The sequence below is a fragment of the Eumetopias jubatus genome, unplaced genomic scaffold, assembly GCF_037043125.1.
Source record: "Eumetopias jubatus isolate StellerSeaLion01/CBP00866 unplaced genomic scaffold, mEumJub1_p1.0 scaffold_2, whole genome shotgun sequence".
Classification (NCBI taxonomy): domain Eukaryota; kingdom Metazoa; phylum Chordata; class Mammalia; order Carnivora; family Otariidae; genus Eumetopias; species Eumetopias jubatus.
Genome location: NW_028274808.1, coordinates 176,106,145 through 176,113,006, shown reverse-complemented (window position 1 = coordinate 176,113,006; position 6,862 = coordinate 176,106,145). Strand labels below are relative to the sequence as shown.

The 6,862-nt window shown below is 38.3% G+C and overlaps 1 pseudogene; it reads right to left on the bottom strand.

Moving 5' to 3' along the window:
- Positions 1-2,384: 2,384 nt before the first annotated feature.
- The window catches only part of LOC114196628 (fibroblast growth factor receptor 1 pseudogene), a 67,672-nt pseudogene continuing 63,194 nt past the window's right edge, over positions 2,385-6,862 (bottom strand).

Below are 6,862 nucleotides of genomic sequence, written 5' to 3'. Positions count from 1 at the left end.
TCTCCAAACTTATGGCTTCTTGATGGAGCTTCAGTAGCTGTGTCTTTCAAGAAATATGCTACTTCTCTCAATCCTGATACAGGGAGGTATGACTAGAATATTATCAATATTGACCTTCTCAAAGAAAGTCATGGATTAATATATTTGCAGTCTGTGGTTATTGGGAGTGTTCTATAATATCAATCATTTCTAGTTAGTTGATAATTTTGTTCAAGTCTTATATTTTTACTAATTTGATGACCATTTGTCTATATAATATTAAAATAAATGTGTTGAAATTTTTTGACATAATTGGCATTTTTCTCCACCTCTCTTCTAAGGTATGTTTTTTTTTCCATGTATCCCCAAATCTGTTATTAGGTATATAAAAGTCAAGAATTATTATATTCTCCTGATGAATTGACTCTTTTGCTCTTTTGTAATTTTGAATTGATCTTTTTTATGTCTGATAATGAAATTTGCTCTAAAATCCACTTTTCATTATCTTGATATAACCACCAAAGCTTTAGTGTGATTGGTGTTAATGTAGCATATATTTTTCTTTTACTTTATAAAGCACTCCCATATTTAATCCTGACAAATAAAGGAAGCAGCTTTTTGACTCTAGAAGCATCTTTCTAGATTATCTTTTTTTTTTTTAATGAAGGAGCAGCAATTTTTAATGTGGGACCTAAACTGAATATAGGTTTAGAACGTAATTTAAAAAAATAAATAACCCCTCTCTCTTTCTTCGTCTTCTGGGATCCTGATTATTCTAATATTGTTTTGTCTAAGGTATCACTTATCTCTTGAATTCTGCCCTCGTGATCCAGTAGTTGTTTATCTCTCTTTTTCTCAGCTTCTTTATTTTCCATCATTTGGTCTTTTATATCACTAATTCTCTCTTCTGTCTCATTTATCCTAGGAGTTAGAAGCTCCATTTTTAATTGCACCTCATTAATAGCCTTTTTGATTTTGACTTGGTTAGAATATTATGCAGCCATCAAAAGGAATGAAATCTTGCCATTTGCAACGACGTGGATGGAACTAGAGGGTATTATGCTAAGCAAAATAAGTCAATCAGAGAAAGACATGTATCATATGACCTCACTGATATGAGGAATTCTTAATCTCAGGAAACAAACTGAGGGTTGCTGGAGTGGGGGTGGGGTGGGAGGGATGGGGTGGCTGGGGGATAGACATTGGGGAGGGTATGTGCTATGGTGAGTGCTGTGAATTGTGTAAGACTGAGGAATCACAGACTTGTACCTCTGAAACAAATAATACATTATATGTTAAAAAAAAAGAAGAAAATAGTAGGAAGGGAAAAATGAAGAGGGAAATCGGAGGGGGAGACGAACCATGGGAAACTATGGACTCTGAGAAACAAACTGATGGTTCTGGGGGGGGGGATGGGTTAGCCTGGTGATGGGTATTAAAGAGGGCACGTATTGAATGGAACACTGGGTGTAACATGCAAACCATGAATCATGGAACACTACGTTAAAAACTAATGATGTAATGTATGGTGATTAACATAACATAATAAAATTAAAAATAAATAAATAGCAAAAGTAGCAAAAAATACGACCTTTTTAAAAACATTTTCTTTTTTCCAGGCTCATAAACAACAGAAATTTATTTCTCACACAGTTTGGAGACTGAAGTATGAGATCAGGGTGACAGAATGGTAGGGTTCTTGTTAGAGGTCTCTTCCAGGTGGCAGACTGCTGACTTACTGCATCCTCGCATGGTGGGAGGAGATGGGGAGTTCTGTGGGATCTTTTTCTTTAATTTTAATTTATTATGTTATGTTAATCACATATAGCAACTGATGCCTCCAAGCCACCAGGAGCATCTTACCCATTGGTAAAATCTCTGGTAAGGACCCCTTAAAAAGATACATAAATATATACTCAGATTTATACACTTTGTGTTTTCTTCATAGCTATGTACAAAGCTCCCGGTATGGGACTTTGCTTCCCCATCATCTGGTACCAGGTATTTTGCCAGCAAAGCAAATTAGTATCAGAATTAATAAGCCCCTGGCACCATCTATCTGGAGCAGAGGTTGCCCTCAGCGGAGGTCCGGAGCTCTTGACCTCCCCTCCTTATGGTTGTAGCCCTGAGGATGAGGCCCTGCCACCAGAACTCAGGCTTATGGATTCACGAAGCAGACAAAACCAACACAGGAAAGCTCGGTCAGCTCTCGGTGGCGTGCCTGCTCATGTCCCAGTCCCCAGCCCTCCAGGCAGTGCCAAGGGGCAGGGAGGGGTCTTGGTCCAACATGTGGGAAGGGACAAAGTGGCCATGAGCAAAGTCCCTGCCTCTCTGCTCCTCTCTCTCACAAGCAGGTTGTGAGGAGGAGGAAGAGGAAGAGAGGTGAACTCTGAGGGGTGAAGGCCTCAGGTAGGCAGCTGGCTCCTGCCATCAGGAAAGGGGCAAAGTGGAAGGCAGTGAATCCCACAGGAAGGGCTGGGGGGAGAGGGATACAGTTGATTACGGAGACTGGGCAGGGGGAACAGGCGTGCTAGTTGTTTGAGTCTGCCATTGGCAAGCTGGGCTGGGTGTCAGGGCAGACAGGGCTCCTCCAGTAATGGCTCATGAGAGAAGACAGAATTCTCCCCTGAGGAGCAGGTAGAGATTTAGGTGTTGGGAAAGCTCAGAGAGTATTGGTCCAGGGACACGGACAGGTCCAGGTTCTTCTGGTTGGAGGTCAAGGTTACAATAGGGTCCAGGTCTTCCACCATCAACTCAGAAGTCTCTGAGAGGGTACCACATGCCAGCAATCTTGCATCATCATGTATAGCTCTTTGGTGCCATTACTGAGCTTGTCCATCCTATGACCTTCCTTCAGCAGCTTGAAGAGCTCCTCCACAGGCATGCCAGGATATGGGGAGCCTCCCAGAATGAAGATTTCCCATAGGAGACCCCAAAAGACCAGACATCACTCTGGCAGGTTTAGATCCAGTTAAACAAGACCTCAAGGGCCATCCAATTCACAGGCAGCCGGCTGTTGGTTGTCTTTTTATAGTAGTCGATGTGGTGAATGTCCTGTGCAAGGCCTAAGTCTGAGAGCTTCATCACATTGTCCTCCATCACCAGCATGTTCCCGACGGCCAGGTCTTTGTGTATGCGCTTCTTGGAGGCAAATACTCCATGCCTCGGGCCAACTGAGAGGCACAGGATACCAGGTCCTTGGAGGAGAGCTGCTCCTCTGTGTTGTGTCTGAGGTTTTAACAGTACTCCAGCCCAGGAGGCCTCTGGGCCTGCAGGTACTCCTTTGGAGGCATATCCACAATGACGTACAAACTGCCATCCTGTATGCAGGCCCCCAGTAGGTTGATGATATTCTTGTGCTTCCTGATCATCTTCATCATCTCTATTTCTGAGATCAGGTCTGACAGGTCTTTCTCTGTTGTAACCGACTTCAACATTTTCACAGCCACTTTGGTCACACAGTTGGGTTTGTCTTTGTCCAGCCCAATGGCCTCTGCCAACACCACCTTCGCAAAGCAGCCCTCTCTTAGGGGTTTGCCTAAAACCAGCCTGTCTCGAGGCAGGTCCCAGCCCTAGATTATCCTTGGAAACATTAAACCACAAGATAAAAATTCTCTTCACTAGGTCTCTGTCACATGTGTAATTTTCTTAACTTTATTTTTTATCATTTATCTTTTTCTTAATTCTTACTTTCAGTATAATCTATTTTGCTTCCAGGACTTTCCCCTGTTTTCTGTATGCTCTGTTTCATAGGAAAGAATTATCCTGTCAGATAATTATTTCTTGAAAATTCATTACATCTCTTTGCCTTAGTTAAAGCTGGTTCTTCTATGATGTTGATTCATCTGAGTCTTCTCAAAGTGGGGAAGAATCTTCCAAATGCTGTTGTCCTCAAGGTCAAGAGTATGTCTTAGCTTCATCTTCACTCTTTTTGAAATTCACTTTTCAAATTCTTGCCCTTCTTTTTATTTTTTTAATTAAAATGTTTTATTTATTTATTTATTTTTTGAATATAGTTGACACTCAGTGTTACATTAGTTTCAGGGTTTCAATATCTCCATACATTATTCTATGGTCACCACAAGTGTAGCCACCATCTGTCACCATACAACACTATTATAATATCATTGACTATCTTTTCTATGCTGCCCTGCATCACTTTTTAAAATCTCTGCTTTTTTATGTTTTCTGTTATTACAATTTTCTACCATCATTGTACTTGGTTACTTTAATAAAATATGTCTGATTGCACACTCTTCACTGAAAACCATAACACTGGATTTATAGTAGTCTTCTTTACCCCTATCAGAACCCCAGGAGGCTTCATTCATTTATTTACCTACATAAAGAGAAGATCAAACACAATGCTCTTTGTTGAAATCAATTTCAAATGTATTATAATCTCTTACCTCTTAAGCACTATGCTTACTGTTCCCTTTCACTGTCTGACTAAATCCTAATCATCACTATGCTATTTAATCAGAAAGAACATCTCAACCCAGAGTTCTCTCTATATCAGGAAATGAAGACTCCACCCTTCTGTTTGTGCAGGTAAAATAAATGTGAATACTGCCTGTCCTGCACGTACCCCATCCCATTCATCAGAATATTCACCATCAAAATGTATACAAAACAAAAACCATAGCTCACCACTTCCATTACCAACCAGCTTGGTAAAAACACCATCATATGTTCTGGGATTATTGACCTGATTTTTGACTACCCCACTTCCACACTTGCTCCTCTCCTCCCTCCCCCCCAGATCTATTTTGGTACAGCAACTTAACCTAAAAATCAAGTCAGATGATTTTATTCTGTTGTTGAAAATGTTTTGGTATCTTTCCCTTTCATACTAAATAAAAACTGGAAGCATTTCAATGAACTAGAAGGTCATACATCAATACTTTCTTCTCTCCACCACTATGAACTCTTCACTGGCCTCCTTGCTTTCCCTCAAACTTAACAGAAAAGGCTGCTCACATTAGGTCAATGTACTTATTTGCTCTGCACAGAGCATCCTTTTTCTTTACATTTGCATAATACGCCTCCTTCACTTACTGCGGTTTTTGCGCAAATAACATCTCATAAATGAGATATAACCACCCAATATAAAATAAAATTAACCACCATCCCAGCATTCCCCAATGGATTTTACCTCTCTTGTATTTCTTTGTGACACATATCACCATCAACCATACATTCATTATTCTATTACCTCTTTTTTAGAGATTTTATTTATTTGAGAGAGAGAGAGAATGAATGGGGGGAGGGGCAGAGGGAGAAGAAGACTCCCCACTGAATATAGAGAGCCTGATGGGGGGGCTAGATCCCAGGACCCTGAGGTCATGACCCCAGCCAAAGGCAGCCACTCAATGGACTGAGCCACCCAAGTGCCCCTCTATTATTGGTTTATTTCGCTATTATATTTCAAAAGAATCTAAGTTCTTTGTGGTCAGCTATTTTATATGTTTTATTAATTGTAGCATTCTCAGAAAGGTAGCTGGCAGATTGTAAGGGCTCACTAAACCTATTTAAACTCTATTTTGTTGTTATTATTGGGCTCCTTTATGGGCTTTACATCTTACCCTAGAAGTCTACCCTTCAGATGTAAGCAATAGGAATACAATCCTGCTGTCTGTTTAAATGAGTAAAAAGCCTCTATTAAGTGGATATTTTAAAAGTTAAATTAATGGCCTAATACTTGTACATAGGGGGAAAGAGAGCATATTTTCTACAGTTTGGAAGTGGAGTTCTTTTATAGAGATTTTTTACAAGCCTACACTATTGTACTATAATGGGCAGTTGTACATTACAATTATACAAACACTTTGGTGATTTATATCGTTTTTTGTGATTCATGACTGGATCATTTCATTCCTTAGGAGCATTGTAGTATTTCAAATTTTCATGTTCAATAAGCCTTTTGGGGTTGCTACTCTTTTTATTCAAATGGAGAAATAGTCGTGATTTCATCTAAAAGTGTTGGTGGTGGTGGTGTTTTCTAGGAATAAGTTACATTATGCTAGTTTCAAAGTTTTGTTAAATTTCCAAGTCTGCCACTGATAAGAGCCTTTTTATAAAGTAGTAATTTTATACAAAGCAAAAAAGTTATGTAACACTCAATTGTTATACTATCTATGTTTCCATCTTGCATTGTGATAACACCCATCTTAACTCTATTTAAGACAAATCATTGCCAAATGACTTCTTAGCACTGATTGTATGATATGAAATCTAGCATACCTAAAAGTTTTTGATTTTACTAGTGTATAAATCAATTTAGAAACATATATATATGAATAAAAGATAATGCTTTAATTTATTTGGCAATTGTAAACTGTATGGGTTTTTTTTGGTAAATTTATATATTCTAAAATTTCATTGAGCCTTTTTACAATAAGAAACAAGTTACAAAAAATTAAGATTTATATACCCCAAATCAAAATTATTACAGGTTAAGAAGATAATCATAGAGGTTGAAGTATTTAAAATATTGAACCCAAAATATTTTCTTAGGTAAAATCATGAATGCTGACATTCACTGTTGAAATAATACTAATATTATTGATAGATTGGTATAAACCTAAAATTAAATATTTATATGCACTTTTCATTGCAGGTATCTGACTGATAGATTACATATACCAAGATTTTGAATGATGAGCCCCATCTGGCCATATTTGATCTTTACACCACTTTCTGCTTAAAATTCTTGAGTAAAAATATTTTCCTTCATATGTTAAAGCTTCGTTGGAGATTCTGCCTGGGAATAAGGACACAACACTAATTGCTGTCAATACTATTCTAAAATACTATTTTAAAAGTTTCTATTTACATATGAATCTCATGATTGGCTATTGTAGTTTTTATTCAGAACCTAAAA